The 27,257-nt window shown below is 32.8% G+C and overlaps 1 long non-coding RNA gene across 2 annotated transcripts in view; it reads right to left on the bottom strand.

Moving 5' to 3' along the window:
* The window catches only part of LOC110347046 (uncharacterized), a 313,267-nt gene that overhangs the window by 41,409 nt on the left and 244,601 nt on the right, over positions 1–27,257 (bottom strand). The gene's annotated exons all lie outside the window — the stretch shown is intronic.

The following is a 27,257-nucleotide window of genomic DNA, read 5'->3' as shown; positions in this document are numbered from 1 at the left end:
TGAAAGGAGGGCTGGGGAATGGGGAAAAATAAGAACCAAGAGAGACTATGTAAAGGTGCAAATTTCCAATGATGAATGTCATTATATTGTATACCTAAAATGTACCAATGATTAAAATGAATAATTGATAGTGCAAAATAGGAAGAAAAGGTCCAAAAGGATAGTGGAAGTGGGAGGGGTAGGGGAAAGGAAAGAAGGGAAAGGAAAAATTATGAGAAATGGAAAAAAAAGGAAACAAAGTCTTTATAAATAGGGAAAGGTGGAGGTGGTGAAGGGAGGGCAGGGAATGGGGAAAAAATAAGAACCAAGATACATCATGTAAAGGTACAAGTTCTCAATGATGAATATAAATGTATTGTATACCTAAAATGTACTAGTAAAAGAATTTAAGAACAAAAAGGTAGAATGTATAAGAGTATATTTTTAAAATTTAGTTTCAAATTATGAAAACATCCTTAATTTATTGCACGGTGGCCCTCATGGAGGTACAGTTATATACAGTAAAATGACAAAATTTAAGTGAAATGCTTATTGCATGTGATGAGTTTTGACAATTGCATGTATTCATGAAATTCACACCCATATTTAACATAGCAAGTATCTGTAGCCCCCAAATATTGTCTTGTATCATTTCCCAGTCAGTTTCTAAACCTTCACCCACAGATAACTATTGTTCTAAAGTGTTTCACCATAGTTTAGCAGAACCACACAGTCTGTACTTTGTTGTATCTTGTTTATTTCACTTCGCATGATCTTTTAAATTTATCCATATTGTCACATGTATCAGTAGTTAGTTCTTCTTATTGATGAGTTGTGTCACATAAAACCAGAATTGAGTAGATAAAGCAATTTATTATTTTTTAAAGCAATTTATTTTTATTCAAAAACTGTTGCAACAGGGAAAAGACATGAGTATCGCACCCAGTTTAATTCTGGATACAAAAAAGACAAGTGGGGATATAGTTAAGGAGAAGGTTGAACATCAGTGGATAGAAAATTATCAAAAGTAAATATCACAGATAAGAGGGTATTTTGGTTAAACAGACTGAATGGATTCTTGCTGAAGACAGGTCAGATGATCACATAGGGGATAGTGAGTGATGAGGAGTTTGCTCAAATATTGAACATGATCAGATATTGAGGGTGGGCTAAACAAATTTGATTTTGGCTAAACAAATTTGACAACATTTTTACTAAAACGAGGCAGTGAAAAGAGCAACATGAGAAACCACAGGTCATGGCTTTGTTAAGTTGTCCTTCACAGGGTTACAAAAATAATCCTCCAGAGGCTGGGGATTTAGCTCAGTGGTTCTGCCACCTGCCTCACAAGCACAAGGACCGGAGTTTGATCCCAGGTACCAAATAATAATAATAATAATCATCATCCTCCATGTGTTCTTCAAGAAATTGTAGATTTTATTTTATCATATAGGACTGTGATGTATCTTGAATTAATTCTTGTGGATACTTTGAGGTGCTTTTTTTCATATAGGTGGCCATTTTCTGCAAAACATTTTTTTAAAAAAAGACTTCCCTTTCTTCATTAAATTATATTGGTGCCTGGTTTTTAAAAAATCAAATAATTGTGTAAATGTGTATCTGTTTTTAGCCTCACTATTTGCTTTCATTAATCTATTAGACTATCTTTATGCAATATTACACCACCTTGATTGTATTAAATTTTGAAATCAAGTGGCATTAGTACTTCAAAATATTCCTTTATTCTAAGAGTGTTTGCACTATTCTGGATAGCTTGGATTTTCATATCAATTTCAGAATCTTCTTTCAATTTCTACCCCCCCAAAACCCCACCTCAGGCTGGGAATATTTTAAATCTATAGATCAATTTAGACAGAATTTACATCTTAAAAGTATTGAGTCCTCCAATACATGAAGTTGTATTTATTTCTGTTGATTTAGATCTTCTTTAAATTTTCCATGCAATGGTTTTCAGTTACAATGTACAGATCTTGCATATATTTTCTTTATGTCATTCCTAAGTATTCTATACTATTTGATATCATTTTAAATGCATTTTTGTTTTATTTTACATTTTTTGGCTAGTATATAGAAATGTAATTGGTATTTTATATTGATTTTTTTTATCTGTGGAATTGCTAAAATCACTTATGGTCTCCAGTAGTATTTTTAAGATTATTTAGCATTTTCTAGACAGTAAGCCCCTGACTTAAGAATGAGTTCCTTTCTGTGAGAACATTTGTAAATTGGATTCATTTCTAAGTTCAACAAAGTGAGTCTTATACACTTTTGACACAGATATACAATGTATATTGCTTTGTGCTTTCTAGCAGTCCCCTCCACATCACCACTGCTTTTCCTCTTGCTTCCAGACATCCTGGGCTCTGATTGAGCACTGTACTACTGTATACTATCACACTGTATAGTAAGCACACAGCAGCACAACTATAACAATGTCTGGCAGACACATAAGTTAGTTCCATGATTTATTCTCATCTACAAATATTTGCAATGTGAGGTCCATTCATATAACGCTAGGAAAGTTAGCAACTTGAATGTTTGTAGGTCAGGCACTTACTGTATAGACAATTTCATTATCTTTGGATAAAGATAGTTAATTTCTTCCTTTCCAATGTTTATGCACTTTTTTTTCCTTCTCTTATAGCAGTGGTAAATTTCAGTAGAATGCTGAATAAAATCAGACACCAAGAGAGACTTTTTGGCCTGTTCTGATCCTGGGGGAAATTTTGTCTGGAAGAAGAGGTGGCCAAATACCCATTTTATTAATGAGCTGTTAATGGTTTGACTATATGATTATCAATTAAAATAAATATGATTGGAAAATTGATGATAGTGAGGTCTGGAAAGATATGTATAGACCTTGAAAACAGTTCATGAAGATATTTATGTCCCAAATCAATGCTCACCAAAGAACAACTTCATCAGAAGACAGACATCATGAGTGATTCTGTGGGTATTAGTGAAATTGTTTTTGCATCTACTCGTATCTTTGTCCAATGGGCTCATAAAACAAAATGGCCATGGGTAGCATGGAAAAAGGTTATGGAGGGGCTTAATGTACACTTGTTGTACACTTTTCCAGCTGATCTGACAGCAGTCGTTGATGAGAGACTAATCTGCTATCAAAGGTTAGTAATAAGCCCCAATAGGTCATTATTACCAAAGAGATCAGGCAACTACCTGGTAGCATACAGATTATATTAATTATTTCAGTCATAGAAGGGGGATACTTTGTTTTCACTGGAATAAAAACTTACTGACTTATATTTCAATATTCCAAGTTATCATTTATCAAGGGGGAGAGTGTGATTCAGCTAGAGAAAAAATAAACATTAATGAAAGTTAAATAAAGAGATTTTGTATCCTTTTTGGGGGAGTCAGCATATTTTTACTCGCATAATCAGTTTTTAGTTATATACTTGTCTTAGCATATTTTTACTTGTATCACACCATACATAAAAATGATTTTATTTACTTAGATGTTAAATATGATTAAAAGGTGCATATGTGTGTGTGGGGGTGCCAAGTTATAAAGGGGTAGACAGTGGTAACTATTTTGTGCCAATTTAGCCAAATTGAAAAGATCTTCAGTGTATTAGTAAGATTTCTCATTGCTGAGACACAATACCTGGACCCCACAACTTAAAGGACGGGAGTTTTAATTTGCCTCATGACTCAGGGGGATTCAACCCAAGGTTGAGGGGCTGCGAAGCACAAACATTATGATAGAAAAACATAGCAAAGGAAAGCTGCTGACCTCACGGCAGCTATCAAGAAGAGAGAATAGGGAGGAGTCCAGGAGGGAATTAATACCTTCAAAGGCATGTCCCGAGTAACATACTTCTTCCAACCAGGCTCTGCCTTCTAACAGCATTATGGTGAAATCAATTCAGTATCCAGGTACAATGACACCCTTTTCCCTCCTGTGATATGAATTTAATTAATGAAATCTTTGGTAGGTCTTTAGACAGATAAGAGACTATAAGAATAAAGTTTTTTCCAATACCTTCTGACCTTCAAGGGCCTATAACCTATAGTAATCAGCATTATAGGGTGTCATATTTTAGGGTAAAATTCCCTCTTTAGTACCTTCACTTGCATGTCTGGCAAATTTTTAAATTATACACTGGACATTATAGATGCTTCATCATTGACTAGATTTGGTCATTATCTTTAATAAAGTGTTGAATTTCATTCTCATAGTCATTTAATTAACATACAAATGATCTTTCAAGGTTTGTGAAGGTAAGTGAAGGGTGAACTTCTCTCTAGGACTAGATTACTTGTACTGCTAAGGTATGGCCTGTCTGGAGTTTGAATTTTCAATGTTTAATAAGGTCCTAACAGTTTCACAGGTATAGAACTAAAAGAAAAAAATTGAGATGAAAGGAATATTGAGAGAGCTTTTCAAAATGGAGTCAGTTGGGAGGGCAGCAAGGGAACAGGACTTTCACAAGTTTCAAGCAGCTACTGGGGAATGTGAACTTTTTGTCACCTTCACCCCTTATTAGAAGCATTTGAATGACCAGATAATTACATGGGGCCCAAAAACTCCAGACACATGTCAAAATGATAAGATTCTTGAATTTATGGACATTTTGCTACATATATCCATTTGTTTCATACTTCCCCAATTTCTGAGCTTAAATTGATCAACACTCAGTACACAAATGTTTTACTGCTTTTTCTATTTCTTGAACTTCAGTTCCCAAGTTCTTCTATTCTTGTTCTTTTCCTACAAGCTATATTTTGCCCTGCCTTAAGTAGTTTCAACCTACATATATGCAGCTTGCTTCTCAGCCAAAGATTCAAGGATCCCCTTTGCAGATTTCTGGAACTCCTATCATTTATTTAGTTCCCTCCAGACCCTGCATACACATTCCAGACATTGGAATTAATGTCCCTGAATTCTAATATTGATTTTAGCTCAGGAGGACTCTTGTGTTCTGTTTAGGCTTCTCCCTGAGCCATAGTCTAGAAAATGATGCCAGGCAGAAAGCTGATAGCCCATCCCCCCCCCATTCTTACAAGAATCACAGTCCTGTACTGCCTTTTATTCAATGTCTAAAAGTAGCAATTTTATATATTCTGTCCAGATTTAGAGTTGGTTATAGCAGGAACCTTACTATGACAGAATTCCTCCATCATGGTTGGAAGCAGAATTTATTGCACTACTTTTGTTCAATCTTGACAACAAACAAATCTTTTTTACATATATTATGCTTTTAGAGGCTAACCTTAAGCCAAATGCAATAAACTCTACAGAAAGCAGAAAACACTTAACATTCTCTTCTCATTGCCTCCCTACAACACCCCATACTGCTTAGGATTTGATGTTTATCTCAAAAGCAGAATCATTTGCATGCTCAGTCATTTGCATGTAAATTTTAATTTTCTTCCTTTTGTTTAGCTCAAAAGCTGTCAAAATCTACTGTGCATAAGAATTATTCTACAATGTGCACAAGAACAATTCTACAAGTCAATGATTCTCTATTTAGTGAGGTGTTCAAAGGCCAAAGGCAGATCTAGGATAATTTAAACTACATACTAATTCACTCCAATGTATTGAAGTTTATTTTTCACCCCCAAGATAAAATGTGAATCTATTATATCTCTTTTATGAATATTGGGACTATTTTATTTTCTATTTTCTTCTGATTTGTTTATCCTGTGAAAAGTTTCAAGGGCAATTCAATTCTGTATAAAGGAGAGGAGGTGACCTGAAAGAAAAAAAAAACCCACAGGAAAAATTCAGAACTGATGTATAGGCCTCAGATAGGTGAAAAACATAATCTATGTCTTAATTTCTCTAGCAGTCTGGACTGGAGAGAAGATAAATATAGTCTGAAAAGAAGAGCCAAGAAAGTGGCGTTAGCAGTCTCTTGCATACAGAGGAAGAAGAATGAAAGTTTCTTCTTGGCCATGCCAATCTGTGCATATTTGTATCTAGCATTTGTTTTCCCATTGCTGTTCCTCAGTAGTCTTTTTGATTGTCTGAACTTCAAAGTGGTTTTCAATATTTTTTTAATTAAAAAAAATTCCTAGCTTGGAATAAATAATTTTAGACATACAGTAAAAGTACAAAAGTAGTTCAAAGGATCTATTATACTCTCAGGTAATTCCTCAAATTAACATTTTATCAGATTTGCTTTCTAAAATGTGTGTATCTGTGTCCGTGTGTGTGTGTGTGTGTGTGTGTGCGCGCGCGCGCACGCGCACATGCGCATGTGTTTGTGATTTTCCTGACTTTATGGAGAATGTGTTGCAGACACAATGACAAAGAGCCCCTAAATGCATGTCATGTTTTTTTAATCAAGCTCAATTTGGGCATAATTTTGGAGCCAATTTTGGAGTTTTAGAGTCCTGTCACTGAGAAAAGATGACATTAAAACACAGTTGAATGTATCCATATGATAAATGACAACTCTAGACAACTAATGCTTAAGCAAAGCACAATAAGCTTGGTGTGATAAAAGACTTCATGCTGGAGGGGCATTCCCTGAGAAACAGATGCCTAATTTGATGTTATGATTTTCTGATTGGAATCCTTATTCCCTGCATCTGTGTGTGTGTGTGTGTGTGTGTGTGTGTGTGTGTGTGTGTGTGTTATATTAGTAGTCAGCACAGTGACTTAACGTATGGGTTCAGGAGTCAAAATGCCTTTGGAATTTGGATAACATGACATCTGATTGCCACATTTTTTTCCAATCTCTAAAATGCTGATAAGAATAGTTTCTGCTTCATAGGATTAAATGAGTTACTCTATGTAAATAACAGCCTAAAAAGAACAAGCACTTAGAAATGTTAGCTATCATCCTTATTCTGGTTGTGAACACTTTTGATTTTCTGTGTATGGTTTTCAGTGGTGTCACATCATCATTGGGTATGTCCTCAGCTTTGTGTTAACGCCTTGATCTAATGCTTTGCATCAATACCTAGGTTGCATTATCTCAAATATGCTCATTTGGGGATTTAAGATCCTTGGACAGAAAAGCACTGTATTTTAAAATGCTCTGTTTTGGATACAGTAGAAGCATCTGATTGGAAATATGCCAAGTTTTCCATCATAGGCCTAATCAACAGCTGGCATTCTTGGCTAAATATTTGTGGTGATGTTAATGTGAAGCCTTTTCTCATTTAATAAACAAATGAGAAGATGTGAATAAATTTAACTTATGGAAGTGAATTTTTCTAAATAATAAAAACACTGATTTGAATATTATTTTCTAAAATACACATAAGTCCTTGAATTGACACATCATTGTACTTAGCTTTATAGCATGTAGTTTTATTCCATTCTTCTCAGCTGAAAAGAACATTTGGATATGTTTATTTTTACACTTTTGGGAAAATATTTGTCTTCAAATCCTTTGAGACTAGAATTTTTGCATCTAGTTGTAATCTCAGTTTTATTAGCTAATTGGTTCTGAGGAAAAGGTAATGCTATTTTTTAATGGCCTCAGAAGAACCATTTTTGTGTTCACAATCTTTTTTCCTTTTTTAAAATGCCTGTATACTTTTACAGTTCCTAGAACTCAACTGCTGTGAAACACTGTGCTCTGAAGGAGAAAAAAAACAAAGCATAGACAAAGTTTTTCATACATTTGATAGTTTATATTAATTCAAAAGGAAACTTTTCCATATGGTTCTGAAATTTAAAAATCCAATTAAGCCACCAAAGAAAAAAGGTCTTTGTCTTGCTACTATGCTCACAGTTCTGGTTGAATAAAAAAGTAGAGGTCAAACTTTGTAGAAAACAATTTTCTTGTCATTATACTTGTACAAGTCTCCATCTTCAGTGAATGTTTATGATACCTGGAATACTTTTAGAATTCACCATTTTTATTATATCCGCAATTTGAGTTACACTGGGCCAAGGATTTAGCTCAGTGCCACCGTGCCTGCCTCACAAGCACAAGGTCTTGAGTTCGATCCACTGTACCAAAAAAAAAAAACCCCACAAAACAAACAAACAAAATTTGAGTTACATTAATGAGTTATTATACTGTAAAATTTTATTGCCTTAAAATGCAAATTCAGTGGTGCATGATTATAATCCTAGCTGGGAAGCTGAGGCAAGAAGAATCATTAGATGAAGCAAGCCCCAGCCTAGGTAACTTAGTGAGTTAGTGAGATCCAGTATCAAAAAGAAAAAATAAAAAAGGGCTGAAGTGTGAAGGCCCTGGGTTCAGTCCCTAATACTAGAAGAAAAAGCAAATACAAAAATCCAGGTTATATAGAATTTTTCATTAGTGAATGATTTAGCTTTATCTGGCAGGGTGACAGATCGTTTTTCAAAATATGCTATTTTGAAGGAACAAATACATAGGCAAAACACACAAATGGCTGACATTTACAGAACATCTTGTCCAACAGCAACAATATACAATCAGCACATGGAATATTCTTTATGTTGCAGGTCTACAAATCAAGTCTCAATAAATGTTTAAATTAAAATCATATCATGTATCTTTTCAGACCAACATTCAATAAAATTACAAATCAACAACAGCAAGAAGGAAGGAAAGTACACACAACACATGAAAATTGAATAGCATACTTCTATGTGACTAGAAAAGACAGTAGAAATTATAAGGACAATTTAAAAAATTCCTAGAAATTAATGAAAATGGCAGTATAACATTCCAAAACTGTGGGATCGGGCAACAGCAGTAATAGAGAAAAGCTTATAGTGATATACGTACACATCAGATAAGTCTCAAGTAATCTAACAATGTACCTCAAAGACTTAGCAATGAAGAACAACCAAAATAATAAAAGAAATAATAAAGATCAGAGAAAATATAAATAATATTGCAACTAAAAAAAATACCAAAGATCAATGAAACAAAGATGTGTGTGCCTGGTTTGTTTGTTTTAAGTTTTTTGTTATTGTATTTATTTATCTGTTTTACTGAGGAGTAAAGACAGGGCCTTTGCACTGAGCTACATCCCCAGCTCTTTTCTTAAAGATGTTTTAAATTTTGAGACAGGATCTCTCTGAGTCACTAAGTTGTCCAGGCTGGGCTTGAACTTGCAACTCTCCTGTCTTAGCCTCCCAGAGTACTGGGATATATGCATGGCCACCATACCTGGCCCAAAGAGGTTTTTGTTTGTTGTTTTTTTTTTGATAAACCCAATTGACAAACCTTTAGTTAGACCGAGAAAAAAAAAAAAAAGAAATGACACAAATAAAATCAGAGATGAGGGCCAGGGATTTAGCTCAGTGGTTACACACCTGCCTCGCAAGTGCAAGGTCCTGAGTTTGATCCCCGGTACCGAAAAAAAATCAGAGATGAAAAAGGAAATATGTGATACCACAGAAATACAAAAGATCACAATAGATAACTATGAATAATAATATGCCAAAAAACTGGAAAATCTAGACAACATGGATAAATTCTTGAACACATGCAAGTAACTGAATCATGAAGAAGTAGAAAATCTAAAGAGACTAATAATGCATGAGATTGAAGTCGTAATTAAAAATCTCCCATCTAATACAAATCCATGACCTACGTCTTTACAGCTGAATTCTACAAAACACTTACGTAAGAACTAATCCCAATACTTCTCAAACTGCTCCAAAAATTTTAAATGCAAAGAACTTTGCCAAACTCTTTTTAGGAGATCAATATTATATCATTATACAAAAACCAAAGACACAACAACAAAAAAAGAAAACTACAGACCCATGTCTCTGATAAACATAAATGCAAAAATTCTCAACAAAATATTAATAAACTGAATTCAATTGCATATTAAAAGATCCCACACCCCGATCAGGTAAGATTCATGCCAGGGATGCAAAGATGGTTTAATATATGCAAATCAATAAATGTGATACAGCACATCAACAGAAAAACAAAAAACATGATCATTTCAATAGATAAGTAAAAAGCATTTGATAAGATTCAATATTCCTTCATGATTAAGAAAGAAGTCTCAAACAATAACAGATAAAAGGAGCATATATCAAACTAATAAAGGCTATGTCACATATGAAAATCCTAGGCCCAATATTATGCTGAAAGGGGAAAATTTTAAAGGGCTTCAAAAGATTGAGAACAAGATGAGAATGTTCTGTTTCATCACTTTCATTAAATACAGTACCAAAAGTCTTAGTAAGAGCAATTAGGCAATAGAAAGAGCATCCAAACTTGATAAGATGAAGTTAAATTATCCATGTTTGATTCTCTATATAGAAAAACCTAAATATTCCATCAAAAATCCTTAAGCTTGAAAATGAACTTAAAAATGGTTATAATAAAGCGTCAAAATATAAAATCAACATACAAAAATCAGTAGCTTTATATACACAAACAATAAACTAGCTGAAAAAGAAATGAAGAAAGCAGTCCTAGCCACAACATCTATAAGAAAATATATATTTAGGAACAAATTTAATCAAGGAAGAGAAGGAGGTTTACAATGAAAAATATAAAACAATAATGAATGAAATTATAGATAACACAAAAAATGGATATTATCTTTTGTTCATAGATGGGGAGAATCAATACTGTCAAAATGACCATACTAGCAAACAGGTCTACAGACTCAATGCAATTCCCACCAAATTCCAATGACTTTCTTTACAGAAATAGAAAAATATTCTACAACTCACACAGAACCACAAGAATCAGAATAGCCTAAGTGACGCTCAGGGAAAAAACAAAAACTAAACAAAAACCAGGAGGCATAATAATACCTGACTTCAAAACATGCTACTAAGCTATAGTCAATAAAACAGTATAATGTGGTGTAAAAACGGACACATACACCAATGAAAATGGATCAGAATAGAGAAGCTAGAAATTAATACATGTGCACATAGTCAATTGTTTTTTGACAAAGGTACCAAGAACATAGACAGTGGAGAAAAAACATTGGCAACGTGGGAAGGGCTAGGCAGAAAAATATGTGTATATACGTTTCACAAGCAAATGGCAAAGTTTGTGTTATCATAGAAATAGCTGATTATAAAAAATAAATTCTATATTTTCCAAATTATTTTGCCATATGACTTTTAGGTTAAACATTGTCTACAAACAATTATTATTGAGAAATCAAAAACTATTTTTATTTATGCCTAGTGGGAATCTATAGAAAAAGAATAATCAGAAAATCTTTCAAAATCTTTAGGAAGAACCCATGGGTTCAAACACAAGGGTATTCGATTCACTTAGCAAATATAGTTTGAACAACTATGTGGTAGGCAGTGTTCTAGGTCTGAGGAACACAACAGGGAACAAAGCAGAAATAATTCCAAGCCATATCGGAGCTCACATTTGTTCCTGGTCAAAGTTGCAAAACTGATTTAATAAGAAGTATGTTTATGTAAGGGATCAAGGTATAAAGCCTTAGGTTCATTATTACTATTTTTTTTCTAACTAGCAGCCCTCTTATGCAAATTTTTTAAAAAATTTTATTTTATTGGTACATTTTAGGTATACAATATAACGACATTCATCATTGGAAATTTGCACCTTTACATAATCTCTCTTGGTTCTTATTTTTCCCCCTTCCCCTGCCCTCCCTTGAACCCCTCCATCCCTCCCTATTTACAAAGACTTTGTTTCCATTTTTTCATTTTCTCATATTAATTCTATTCCCATCTTTCCTTCCCCTACCCCTCACACTTCCTCTTCCCCTTTGCCCCTTTTCTTCCTATTTCACATTATCTATTATACCTTTTAGCCCTTATTTACACTTTCAGTTTCTCACACTAGAGAAACTATTCGGTATTTACACGTGTGTCCTATTTATTTCATATAAGAGTACCGCCTCAATGTTCTTATGCAAATATTAAAGAAGAAAGAAATAAACCAAATCTCACCCATCTAAATACACAGATCGATTCTTGAATATGTAACAAAAAAGGCAGTATTTCAGGAATGTCACACCAAAACATACATTCAACCACTAACTAATAAATGACCTTAAAGAAATACTTGTTCTTCCTACGCTTCAGAAAATGGAGTCTATGAATGTATTCCCTTGTGAAGAAATACCAGAAGGTAAGAAGTATTACCTAAGTTCCAATTCCAAGTGTAGGGTCAGTTTCAATCTTGTCTCAGTAAAAGAGATAAGGAACGTGGGCAGTCTGCAGAGATCTCAGATGGGATGTAAAAGTGGAAAAGTGAAAGACATCTTTCCAATCAACTCTGTCATTTAGCTTAATCTAAGGCTATTTTCAAGGTCCTTTCCTAAAAGATTGCCTATACACATACAAATTTAACTTAAAACATTGAATGAAGAAACTCCAAAGATATATCTAGTTTGCGTAGAACTTTATTTTAAAGAACAAAAATGAAAGAACTCATCTCCCCATGATGTTTATTAGTTCGCCTGCATTTAGGCTTTAATCTCTGGTATTTGAACTCATAAATGGTCTCTCTTCCCTCACTGCTTCCTCATCTTAAGCTATTGTTATCTTAAAATCATAAAGAAAATAGGGAGTTGGGAGGTGGGAGGTGATGTAGGCCACTGTAAGCCAGGACCACTCCTGCTTAAAAAAGGTAAGAGTCCAGCCCCATTGCCAAGATATTTAGAAAGGGCCACACAAACTTTTCCTTGCAACCTGCAGTAATACTGAAGACCTCATTAAACTGAGAAAGTGAGCACTGAATTTAACCTAAATTTCCAGTTCTACTTGTGGAGGCAGAAAACAGCTGGTTCTCGTACTTCACATAAAACTAAATCACTTTTCTAGCTTCAAGCGGAATAATCTGGTTTCTTTAAACTTTCTTATTATGGACTATTTTAGAGATGTCAAAAGGTAAAAGTGCTGTAATAAACACATTAAATCTATCACTTGGTGCAAAAAATAAACATGATAAATATAATCAAATATTTGTACATTTTTGTTTCTCTCCGGCTACTTTTCTCTCAAAATGAGCAGTATTCTATCACAATTGTTGTTTTAATAATGTTTTTACTTTTACATTTGTACATACCCAGGGAAAAGATGTAATAGTTTCAAATGTTTTTCAACTGTTAAAATAATATCATAACCAAGAGAGATTATGTAAAGGTGCAAATTTCCAATGATGAATGTCATTATATTGTATACCTAAAATGTACCAATGATTAGAACGAATAATTGATAATGCAAAATAGGAAGAAAACGTCCAAAGGGGTAGGAGTAGTGGGAGGGGCAGGGGAAAGGAAAGAAGGGAAAGGAAAAATTATGAGAAATGGAAAAAATGGAAACAAAGTCTTTGTAAATAGGGAAGGGTGCAGGGGGTGGAGGGAGGGCTGGGAATAGGGAAAAAATAAGAACCAAGATGCATCATGTAAAGGTACAAGTTCTCAATGATAAATGTAAATGTATTGTATACCTAAAATGTACCAAGAAAAGAATTTTTAAAAAATGATATTATAGCAGAACTCTTTGCAACTTCTTTTTCTCAATAAAATATTTTGGAGATATTTGACAGTAAGCCAAATTGCTCTCTAATAGTGGAACCAATTTATATAACCACATTCTTCTTTACATATATAAAATATTTTCTGGTTATTTAATTAATATGGTTTATATTTAATAAGAAAGGAAAGGGAATCTGAATTAAGAAATTGTGTTTTCCCTTTATCTTTTCTTTCTTGATTTCACTTATTTGGGGTTTTGAATGGAGTAAAAATGACTGGGGAGTGGTAGCCATCTCTATGGAAAACTTTATTTTCTTATCAATTTGAGGCTTAGATTCTTTTTATGATTTTGCCTCAATATTAAAATAAAACAAAATCATCAAACAATAACCATGAATCTTGTAATTGAAAGTGATATTGAGATGCTTTCTGGTTCATTATTCTGCATTTAGACAATGTATTTTAGGGTAGTAAATAACAATATTTGAGGCAGTTAAACCTGCCTTGTAGAGTCCTTGTGTATTAGTGATGTGAAGACAAGGGCCACAAAGTTTAAAGGATAGCACTTTCATGTTCCAGTAGGGAAAAGCATTCAAGTCAAAAAGACACATGACAAATTGCTTATTTATGATTCTAGCATTAAACAATATATACCATCTGTAATTTCTGATTTTCCTTGTTCCATGGTTCTCAGATTTATTTGTTCTTTCATGGAAGATCACTTTTGAATCAATATAGATTCCAAAGACAGTGAAATATATTTTCTCATTTTTAGCACATTGTTCATTACGTGTTCATTGAATGGATCTTTAGGTATCTTAATGTTCTTCACATGCAAAAATATCGCTACTACCCATATCTTTGAAAGATGGTTCTTTACCTGATATTTAGAATGATGATGTAGAATTTTATAAGAAAGAAAATATTAATCTATAAAAGTAAAACTTTTATTCCAAGTATAAGAATAGAAGAAAATCAAAGTAGCTTTGGGTAAACTGGCACATATATAAACATTTAGCTATGTAAAAAATATTAAACTTGGAAGCTCATATATCTCTGATTTTTTACTTCTCTGGCTCTGCATCTTCCATGAAAAAATGGCCCCACCCCTTCACTAGCTATAAGAAGCGTTATACTCTAATATTTATATTGTATTTGAGTTACTTCTGAGCTACTCATTAAAACTTTAACTTTGTGGTTTTAATATAATTTTCATAGAAACATTATGAACAGATGCACAAGCCAATCAATAGAAAAATATGTAAATACAACAATTAAATCTGCATAAATAGAAGAGTAGTCTACATTTTTTTCTGATTACCACAAAAGAAACATAAAATCATTATTGACTCATTACTATAGAAGTGTTCTGAAACACAACAAAACAAATCTCTAAATACTTTTCACAATCTCACATAATTCAATGATATTAATGGAAATTATTATAGCTTAACTATATGGAGCTTAAATATATGGTAATTTTTTCCTAAAATGTAATTGACATGAGTTTATTTTTGATCTACTTCAATATAAAAAGATGATTTCATTGTCATGAATCACATTTCAAATGTTTTTTTTTCTTTTTGCTTAAATTATTTTATTGATACATTTTAGGTATACAATACATTTACATTTATCATTAGGTGTTTGTACCTGTACATGATGCATCTTGGTTCTTATTTTTTCCCCATTACCTGTGCACCCTTCCCTATTTACATGCTTGGTTTCCATTTTCTTTTTCCTTTTCTCATAATTTTTCCTTTCCATTCTTTCCTTTCCCCATCTTCTTCCACCACCTCTACCCCTTTGGACCTTTTCCTATTTCAAAGTATCAATTATTAGTTATTAATCCTTTTAATCCTTATTTACACTCTCAGTTTCTCACACTAGAGAAACTATTTGGTATTTACACATGTGTGTCTTATTTATTTCACTTAAGAGTATGGCCTCAATATGTATCCATTTAGCTATAAATGACTAGTTTCTCCTTCCTTATGGCTGAATAGTACACCATTTTATAAAAAAACCACATCTTCTTTATCCAGTTTCCAGTTGATGGGCACTTGGGCTGTTTCCAAGCTTTAGCTATTACATACTGTGCTGCAATAAACATGGGTACACATATATCTCTGTGGCATGATTCTTTTAATTCTTTTGGGAAAATACCCAGCAGAGGAATAGCTGGGTCAAATGGGACCGCCAGCCCTAGTTCTTTGACGTATCTCTACACTGATTTCCATAGTGGTTGCACCAGTCTGCACTCCCACCAACAATGGAGGAGGGTTCCTTTCTCTCTACACCCCAGCCAGCATTTGTTATTGGTTGATTTCTTGATAGCAGCCACTCTTTCTGGGGTGAGGTGGAATCTCAAGGTTGTTTTCATCTGCATCTCTCAAATGACCAGTGATGTTGAACATTTTTTCATATGTTTATTTGCTGCTTTTACTTCTTTGTCTGAGAAATGTCTGTTCATTTCAGATGCCTATTTTTGAATTGGATCTTTGAAGTTGGGGGGTCTGATTTTTTTCAGTTCTTTATATATTCTAGATAGTAGCCCTTTGTCTAAGTTACAGCTGCTAAAACATTTTTTCCCACATTGTAGGTTGTCTGTTAGCTCTATTGGTGGTTTCTCTTACAGTACAGAAGCTTTTTAATAAGATGAAATCCCAGTTGTTGATTCTTTTTGCTAGTTCCCGTGCTACTGAGGTTTTGTTCATAAAGTCTTTTCCTATGCCAATGTCTTCAAGAGTTCTACCTAACTTATCTTCCAGCAAGTTTAGTGTTTCTGTCTTAATATTTAGATCTTTAATCCACTTAGATCTTAGTTTAGTGCATGGTGATAGGTATGGGTCTAGTTTTAATCTCTGACAGGTTGAAATCCAGTTTTTCCAGCACCATTTATTAAAGAGACTATCTTTACTCCAATGATGGTGGTTGGCTCCTTTGTCAAAGATGAGGTTGCTGAGTATGTCTGAAGTTTTTTCTGCATCTTCTAATCTATTCCACTGATCCTTGGGTCTTTTTCTTTGCCAGTACCATGCTGTTTTTATCACAGTAGCTTTGTAGTATAGTTTCAAGTTGGGTATTATGATACCCTCAGCCATGCCTCTGTTGCTCAGAATTGCTTTTGCTATTCTAGGTCTTTTCGGGTTCCAAATGAATTTTTGGATTGTTTTCGGTAGCTCTGTGAAGTATATTGTTGGAATTTCAATCGGCATTGAATTAAATCTATATAGCACTTTTGGAAGTATGGCCATTTTGACTATATTGATTCTTCCTACCCAGGAACAAGGGATGTCTTTCCATTTTCTTATATCCTCCTCGATCTCCTTTTTCACAGTGCTGTACTTTTCAGTGTAGAGGTCTTTTGCTTCCTTTGTTAGATTGATTCCTAGATATTTCATTTTTTTGGATGCTATTGTAAAAGGAATTGTTTCCCTAATTTCTCTCTCAGTGAGTCTGCTATTTGTGTATAAGAAGGCTATTGGTTTTTGAGTGTTGACCTTATATCCAGCTACTCTACCGAATCTGTCAATTAAGTCTAGAAGTCTTTTGGTAGAGATTTTTGGGTCTTCTATGTAAAGTATCATATCATCAGCAAATACTGACAGATTAACTTCTTCCTTTCCTATCTTTATTCCTTTTATTTCTTTCTTCAAATGTTAAAATAATTGTGTGTGTGCATGTCGCAATATAACTTGTCTAGACAATGTAATGCATTTTGTGAATAAATTCATATCAAATGTGCTGTTAGAAAATATTTTTTAATGCTCTGTTAAATATTAGAGAATTTTAGAAGTGAAAGAATCCTTCAAGAGTAAGTCCAGCTAACTATTTTAGAGATCTGATAGTCAAACTATTGGATAGTTGGTTGAAAACAGAAAAATTCTATTTTATTTTACTCATTTCTGGTTCTTTGGTTCCTTTTGTATTGTTCCTGTAAAGGGGAACAAAATTAAAATGTCTAATGATTAATTTTTACTAGTTAATCACAATTCTAATAAGACCTTGGATCACAGGACTAATAGCTCATTCATTTGGCAGTGGTCAGAGAACTTTCAATGATTGATTAATTCTTTAAATTGTTGTTAACCATGAATTTAATTGCTTCGTTCTGCACATTTCCTCTTGGTACAAATGATAGGAATGAAGTGGAATGGTGAGACACAGTGGCTCGTAATAAGTAACCAAAACCTCAGGGCAGGAATAAGATACACTTGCAGGTAAACAGATTCCTTGGTATTTTCTACTGCCAACAAAAATAACCAGCTATATTTAATTCTAGAGAGTCACATGCCAATGAAATGATGCCTTTATTTTTTTTTAACATATTTTCAAACAAAATGTGGGCAGCTTCCTGACCCCTGACAGACTCATGGCATCTGTCTTGCTTCACACCCAGAAGCCACATACAAGTAATACTTATATATCTACCATAAAGATGATCAGACTTATCAGAAGTAACATTTTAGCAAAATGCATTTTCATATTTCTATGCACTATAAGTAGTCTGAAAAGTCTTCATTTATTGTAAATTGACCAATTATGATTAAAACTTCTTCATAACATATATATATACCATATATAATATATATGTCACATGTATCATATATATCATATATATATGAAACTACTGAAGACATTTGGCTAAAATAGTGATTTCATTTATAATTAATGTGAAGAATTGACAGATACTCATTAAATGGATTTCAGTGAAGGGGCACTAGAGAAGATGTTAAGGTGATTGCCTCAGTCAAAGATGGAATTCTTCTAGATTGGCAATTTGTAATTCCAATAATAAGTGGTAATATTAACTATAAAATAGGTTTATATACTGTAATTATCAAATTTATAGCTAGAATGTTATGAATTTTTCTTTTTAAAAATTCAACCTTACTGAAGTATAATTTACATCAATTAGATATGCCCATCATATGTATACTATTTGATGAATTTTGGCAAATGTGAACATTGAGTAATACTACCCAAATCCAGATGTGAAATATGGTCATTACACTACCAGGCTCTTTCTTGCCCCTTTGCAGTCCATTCTATACACCCCCTTCTCAGTCTCTGGTAAACTGATACATTTTCCATCACTGTAGATTTGTCCCTGGAAAACAAAGCAAGAAAAGCCTTGGGAACATCCAGAAAAAAAAGACACTTTTCATAAAAGAAAAAAGAAATTTATTGCATTTTCTCATCGAGAAAAAAGCAAAAAGATGATATCTGGAAGTTTTGAAAGAGAAGACACACTAAAAAAATCTACATTCAGCAAGAACAAGGTCAAAATAAAGACATTTTTGGATAAATGAAACCTAAGAAAATTATCTACCACCAAACTACACAATAAAAATTTTAAAGGATGATCATGAAGTCAAAGAGAAATGAAACATCAAGGAGTCTTGAATCTACAAGAAGGAATGAAACACACCAGAAATCATAAACTGGTTAAATATAAAGCACTAGGTTTGTTTCCCTCTCAAAAAATATGTAAAATGCAATTAATACTTAGCATTAAAATAATATAAGTACAGAAATTTATATGTACAGAGAATGGAAAGATATGATGGTATTTGAGCAAAAAATGAGAAGGAAAGAAAAGAGAATTACACGGTTGCAAGGTCATTTTACTTGAAAAATTAGAAGTATATAGTAAGAAGTTGAAAGTAAGAAGGTTAAGTGTTATTTGTGAAGTATGAAGAGGTACAACTTTGAATAAATTGTGGAAAGTTAAGGATGCATGCTGTTAGCCACTGAGGAATCAATAAAATATAAAAAAGAGGTATAATTAAGAGGCCACTAGAAGATATAAAAAGAGTATTAAAAATTAATATGCATAAAAGATAACATGAACAGAAGTATTCAACCATATCAATCATTATGCTAAATATAAATGACCTAATAATACCTATCAAACAACAGAGATTGTCAGGATGAATTTTATTAAAAAAGCAAAACTCAACTGCAAATGTACAAGAGATATATTTTTAATATAAAAACATAGCCTGGAAATGAACAAATAGAGTGGCTATAGCATACAAACAATAAATACAAAAGAAAAACTCCAATAAATACAAGGAGGGTGAAGTGGCTTTATTAGTATCAGACAAAGTATACTTTCAGACAAAGTATATCACACAATGATAAAAGCACCTATCTACTTGTAAGATATAACAACTCATATGTATATATATATGCATATATAATCAAAAATATATATATAATTCAAATTTATTAAGTAAAACTAACAGGAATAAAAAGATTGTCAAGCCCACATTCATGATCAGAGATTTAGAAAACTTTCAGGATAACTAGACAAAAAAAACTAAGAAAGTATAAAACCTAAGCAACATTCTCAACCATCTTGTCTAATGCCTTTACAAACTCTAACTCCAAACCTAAAATGTACACATGAAATGTTGCCAAGATATACCATATATCATTTAGTCTGATAAACACTTACAGGGCTCTCACAAGGGTTCACTTACTACCCAGATAGAGACAGAATCAAAAGAGATTCACCCCATTGTCTGGTGAAGGAGCAAAAATGGATGACTTCAGAAGATGGAGGTGAACATAGACAAAGATTCATACAAAGGCAAATCCAGAATACCCTAGAAAATCAGAGAAGTGTCTTTAAAATACAAAACTAGAACAAATCTAAAATTTTTGATTGGCTTTTATTTGCAATTCTAGAACCAGGTAATACCTCATTCTATTAAATAGAATGAATGTATCAATATGTTGAGCAGAAGTTAAGAAAGAAATAAGTTAAAGAAAGAACAAAAACAGTATCAGTGTTACTTTTTTGTAAAGGTTAAAGCAGAAGCAGTTTTCTTACCATGCAAGCTAAAAGTGGCCTGTTTGGGGATTTGGCTATTATCTCTCTTCTGATTTTTCAGCAAGTCCGATCAATGATTCAGTTGGGGTGTGATGATGTGGAACTTCAGCATGAGTGACTCCATTTTGGTTGATCTGTTGGGCATAGTTTAGGAGCTCAGTCAAAACCTATGACCTCCTGTAAATTTTATTTAACATTTCTCATAGGAAATAATTTCTAGATATTAAGCTCAAATACTGGTAGGGAGGATTAAAGTTTGATTGAAAATTAAGTGATTTCTTAAATGGAGTCATGTAGGAAGTAACTATTACTGCTCTTAGAAACAACCCCAGGCATACTAGGCCACTGATCTTTTCCAAAGGGGCCAAAAACATATACTCGATGAAAGACAGCATCTTTAACAAATGGTGCTAGAAAAACTGACTGTGCACATGAAAAAGATTGAATCTAGACCCATATCTCTCATCATGTATTAAACTAAAGTCAAAATGGATCAAATATCTAAATATTAAAATAGAAACAATCTGTTGGAAAATAAAATAGGTAAAACTCTGGATGACATAGATGTAGACAAGAACTATCTGAACAGAACCCAAATTGCACAAGAAATAACAAGAATCAACAAATAGAATCATATCAAATTAAAAAGCTTCTGCACAGCAAAGGAAACAACCAAGTGAAGAGAAAACTTACAGAATGGGAAAAAATGTTTGTCAGCTATTTCTCAGATAAAAGACTAATATCCATGTATAAGGAACTAAAAAAATTTAGGTTCCCCAAAATAAAAGATCCAATAAAAAATGGGCAAGTAAAATGAATAGACACTTCTCAGAAGAAGTACAAATAATCAATGCATACATTAAAAAATGTTCAACATCACTGGCCATTTGAGAGATGTAAGTTAAAAATAATAGAGATTCTATCTTACTCCAGAAAGAATAGCTATCATCAGAAATCAAATAATGCCGAATGCTTTTGAGGTTACAGGGAAAAAGGAATCCTTCTGCATTATTAATGGAAATGTAAATCAGTCCAAACATCATAGAAATCAATATGGAGATTCCTCAAAAAACTAAAAATAGAAATTCCATTTAACCTAGCTATTCCCCTTCTAGGTATCTTCTTGAAAGAGTTAAAGACATCAAATTACAATGTGACATGCAAATTTGTATTTATAGCAGCACAGTTCATAATAGCTAAATCTTGGAAGCAGCTTATACATCTGTCCACAGAGGAATGGATAAAGAAAGTGTGTTACTTATACACAATGGAGTACCAGTCTGCTATAAAGGATAAACTTGAGTCATTTGTAGAAAAATGGATGCATCCTGAGATTATAATGTTAAGTGAAATAAATCAGACACAAAAGCTTAAATATCACATGATTTTTCTCATATGAGAAACCAAAAAAATAAATAAAGAGCAAAACAAAAGAGAGATAATAGGAAATAGGGAGACAGATATTTTGCAAAAGCAGAGGAGACCAAAAGATGGAAGGAGAGGTTTGCAAAGGGAAGGTGGGGAGGGGAAGGGGATTAAAAAAAAGAATTGGGATATGTTACCAACTTCTCACAAGGAATGTAATTATTATGCACTGCAAAAATGTACCAATACAAAATAAAAATTAAAGAAGTTTTATTATTGTTCTTGATGATAATATAATCTTGGTATCAAGATGTGTGTGTGTATGTGTGTGTGTAAATATTCTTTGGGGAAATTTCTTAGAGTATATCTTAAATGTATGCATTTTGCCTCATACTGTGTCTTTTAAACTACAACTTCCTCTTTCACTAAATGACATGTCAAAAGTATGTTATGCCAATACATCCCAATCTCCATCTTCATTTTCAATAATGTCAACTAAAACATTTAAATCGTTAAAGATACATTCTCACTTGGCTTTTAGAAATGCAATAGTGGACATCATTATAGATATATTTTTACACATTTTAAGAAATATTCCTCTTGATTAACTTCCTAAACATTGAATTGCTGGATCAGAAGATGGACACATTTTCAAATTTAATAGGCAAATTGTCAAAAAGATAATACACCATAAGCAAGTTGGATTCATCTCAGGGATCAGGGATGGTTCAACATATGCAAATTAATAAATGTAATATATAACATTAACAGAACCAAGAAAAAAAACCACATAATCATTGCAACAGATGCAAAAAGAGCATTTGACAAAATCCAACACCCATTCATGATTTTAAAAAACCCTACAGAAAATTTGAACAGATGGTCTTTATCTCAACCTGATAAAAGCCATCTATGACAGACTAACAGCCAACATCATACTAGAAGGTCAAAAACTGAAAATTTTCACTCTAAAACTAGGAACAAGACAAGGATGTCCACTATCATCACTCCTATTTAATAGAATAGTTTTGGAAACATTAGCCAGGGCAATTAGACTAGAGAAAGAAATAAAAGGAATAAGGATAGGAAAGGAAGTTAAATTATTATTATTTGGATGACATGATACTCTACATAGAAGACCCCCAAAACTCCACCAAAAGACTCCTAGAGTTAATAACCAAATTCAGTAGCAAAGGTGGATATAAAGTCAGTCAAAAAACAATAGCATTTCTGTACTCAAACTCACTGAGAGAAATTAGAGAAACACCTTTCATAATACTATCAAGAAAAGTGAAATACTTAGAAATTCATCTACTAAAGGAAGTCAAAGACCTTTATGTTGAAAATTACAGTACTCTGAAGAAAGAGATTGAAAGGAATATCTGAAAATGTAAAAACATCCCCTATTCTTCGATAGCCAGAACCAATGCAGTGAAAATGGTCATACTTCCAAAACTGTTATACAGATTTAATGCAATCCCTATCAAAATACCAATAGCACACCTCAGAACTAGAGAAAACAATCCTAAAATTCATAAGGAACAAGAAGAGACTTTGAATAGAAAATCCTCTTCCTGAAAAGTGGTTTGAAACTGTAAGTAACCGGTAACCTGGCATTTACATGGAAGTTGGTAATTGTTTGGGGCTTGAGTTTTTCCTATAAATTTAATATATAGATATGAATATAAATGTACACAAACATACTTGCACATATACATCCATAAATGAAAGTGCATATATACATATACATTTGTATTATTTAATATAATGGACTGTATGTGTTTATAAAAATTTCTAAATACTCCATTGTGATAGATTCTGCATATATTTATATGTATTTCATATGAAATCGGTCCAGTCTTCCCCATGCAGTATAAAATAGAGAAAAAAAATCCAGTGTGGGTTAGAATAAATTCTGAATGTCAGAAATTTATACATTAGTTTTTGCTTTGCTTTTTCAGCTTATAAACCAGAGATATTAGCTGATAAATTTGAATAAAAATAAAAATTAAATTTCTAGGTTTGTTTCATCTCTGAAGTGTATCCATAGTTAAAACCTTTAGGTTTGCCAAAATAGCATATTAGAAGGAACCAAGTAGCTTCTAAAATATTTAATCATTCTCTTTTTTCTGCTAAAAGCAAAGCCTGAGAATAGGGCTTGTGTACAGGTAGTTTATTTTGAGAAGAGATTCCAAGGAATAGAAATAAGGAATGAAAAGACTGAAACAATGAAGGAAGAGAAACAAGTCCAAGGCCACCAATGTTGAAAAATATCTTTCCAGAACTCTTTGAGATGCCAAATAGATCAAGCTGCAGAATTGTCTGTCTGAGACAAAGAAGAGAGGAAAAATTTATCCATCAGCTGCAGGCCAGCATTGGCCAAGAGTGACCCACTCAAGTGTGTTGAATTCTTTACTAATCAATTTTACACTTGCGTGAGAATGGCTGAGGCAGCTTATAAAGGACCTGAGTACAGTTGGTAGGTACAGCAAGAGTCTGAGTACTAAGAGGTTGGGAAGATGATAAGGAAAGAACAAGGAAAATGTAAAGATGTCCAGAACATATTGAGTTTCCACCATATCCAAAAATATCAGAAAAATCTAAAGGAAGGAGGTAGATAATTTGTGCAGTAATTTGGCACTTGCTTGAGACTGAGGATTAGATGACTTCCTAAAATATTGCCTAGTCCTATACATCTAAAGTATGCAGGCATCCATGAAATTTGATTTTAAAATATTATTTCTTATATTAAAATGTTGCTTTCTTTACCAATAGTTGTCCCATGATAATCATTCCTCCTTCATGGGAGGAAAATTCTCATCCAGAAGTTGTCTTGATTCCCTGTGTTTATTGTTATTAATAGCAAGATTTCCTTTGACATGTCTTTGAACTAAATTTAGGCTTTTGTGTCCACAGGAAACTTTGACACAAGAACTTAAGAAAAATGAGCTAGAAAAAATCCTGAAACTTACAAAAAAGTCTGCTCACAGTTAAGTCAAACATCCTAAGAAATTTAAATCCATTCAAAGACAGAGCTGTAAAATATCACATTGCACAGAAAGTCAGACCAAACTCTAGGTCTTTAAAAATATTTTAGAGAAGTTTAAAATTACTTTGTGTCTTGCAAATGTAGAATGAACTTTGATTGTGTAATAAAAGGAATTATACCATTTCTCTTTTTATTTGAACTTACATGATGATGTCAATCTACAATATTGACTCCTAAAGTACTTTCTACACTTGTTTCATACAAAGGTTTTTCTTCTGTTAGAGGTTGAAGTAATTATTTCTATTTGAGACTGTGCTCTTCTCACCAATTTTCTTTTTCTAATTCTCCATAGTACAGTCTCATAATACAAAGCTAGTTTTGCTTTTCCTTTAAAATGCTTTATTTGGTGAAAGAGAAGAGGATGGAGAGGTGGAGGGAGGGGGAGGAGTTGGGGGCAGAATAAAAAAGAATTAAGATATATATGTATATATATTCCTCCATGATGAATGTAATCATTATGTACTGCAAACATACAAAAAGAAAAACTGCTTAGTTAGCAAAACTGCATGATTCTGGTCCCTGTACATGGCATAGGTGTGCCACTTCTAACTGTGCATTGATGGACCAAGTGATGAAGAGTATACATAGCAAAGCAACTGTGTCTCTGCAATCTTGGGCTCTGTGCTTTATCTCCCTGACAGTGATGTAATAACAAACCCTGATGTGGCACCAGTGGGTAATTGTTTCAGTGACTCTCCCCTGAGAATCCTGCCTTGAGATTTGGTGTCAAGATCTTCATGTGCGTGATGATGGGATCTGTGACTATTTCTTCAAAGTCATTGACTTTTTGAGGTCAACGTTACTTGCATGACAGCATCAAATTTAATATTTCTTTATTTTTGCAATGTAACATATAGAAAACATTTCTACTTTCACTCATGGAACAGAAAACACTATGGGAAAATGAGGCAGAGATGAGACTAATGCTTCTAAAAGCCAAGGAATGCCAAAGATTGCCAGAAAGTCATCAGAAGCCAAACATGAGGCATCAAACAAATTCTTCCTCACAGTCAGAAGGAACCAGTTTCCCTTGATCTTAGACTTCTAGCCTGCATCGCTACAGAAAATTGCATTTTTATGGTTTAAGCCTCCTAGTTTTGGGTTCTTTGTTAAGGTAGTCCTAGCAAATTAAAATACTGCTCTTTACTGGTTGATGTTCAGTACCTTGAAAGTCATTATTTGATTTTTTAAAATTTGCTTTCTTCATTGTCTCAGGTAAAAAGATAAACCCAGTGCATAATAATCTATCTTAGCAAGAAGTAGAAGCCTTAAAATACTTTTTGTTTTCATTTCTTATTATTGTATTTTGGATTATTGAGGGTATATATAGATTTTCTAATCTATGATCACAAGTGAGAAACACATTTCTAATAGGCATAAAAGATACATGAATCTCATGTATGAAAAGATTTCTCAAACTAAACACACACACACACACACACACACACACACACACAAATGAATTATGAAGGTGCTCACCGGTATTGGAATGGGAATTTTTGGCTCTCTATAACAGATTTTGGCATGAGAATAAAAGGTTTTAAGTTTATAACAATAAATTTATAGTAGTATAACATTTAATAAAAACACAGTAATATTTATAAAACAAATAGGTAGAGGAAAAGCCTATAATGATCTATGCCAAAGAGAAGTAAACAAGAATCAGGAATGCAGAAAGTTATTTGTGTTAATCAATTTAACTGAATGATGGTAGTGAATAAACAAGTCCAAAATTTCAATAATTCTCAAAATCATAGGTTTATAATTCATAATTTGTAAAGTTACAGATTGACTGAAGTTCTGCTCCAAATGTATTTTGTTTTGAGAGGAAGACTGAAGCTAAAGTACTGTCTGTGATATGCTAGTCTAGAGCAAGTCAGGACAAAAAAAAGTTAGAGGAAATCAGAAAATAACTCAAAGATTCTAATTCTATATATATGTTACTTCCATATATATATACTTTATGATCCCAAATGTGGTGTGCTGCCAACCCTCAAATGAATGGAGCAGAAAGTATCATTTTAGGGCTCTTTGAAAGACCAGATTAGAGAAAGTCTCAAAAGAAAAATGCAGTGTATTATTTTAACAATAATACAAACAACAAAACAATTGGGATAGTTTGAACAACATCCTGTAGTTTTATTGCTTTGTCTTGGGCCTGACTTTGACAGGTTGGATATAAGAATGATAATAACATCTCATCTCACACTTTGAAGATCTTTTTAATTGAATAACTTATTCAAGATCAATTGACAAAAAAGACAAATATTATATACATTATATATTCTTATTAGTTATATATAAAATAACTAATTAGGGAAAATTTTTTAATCATCATAGGATGAAATAAAAAATATTCTTTCAAAATGTCTAAAAGGTTATATGACAGGTTTAATATACAACATACAGAATATACACAATATACAATATACATAATACACAATATATAAAATATACAATATACACAATATATGTATACACAGTACACAATATACAACATACACAATAAAATATATACAATATATACAACATACAGAAAATTATTTCAAAGTCTTCCATAATAATATAAAAGAAAAAAACCTATGACTTTCATATCTAAAATACTTTCATTTTACCGATTGGTGCACACAA

This window comes from Heterocephalus glaber, unplaced genomic scaffold (genome assembly GCF_053883595.1).
Source record: "Heterocephalus glaber isolate CG9 unplaced genomic scaffold, H.glaber_assembly_v1.0 deba00001550, whole genome shotgun sequence".
In the NCBI taxonomy this organism is placed as follows: domain Eukaryota; kingdom Metazoa; phylum Chordata; class Mammalia; order Rodentia; family Bathyergidae; genus Heterocephalus; species Heterocephalus glaber.
Note: the sequence above shows the minus strand (reverse complement) of the source record. Positions and strands in the feature narration are given on the sequence as shown.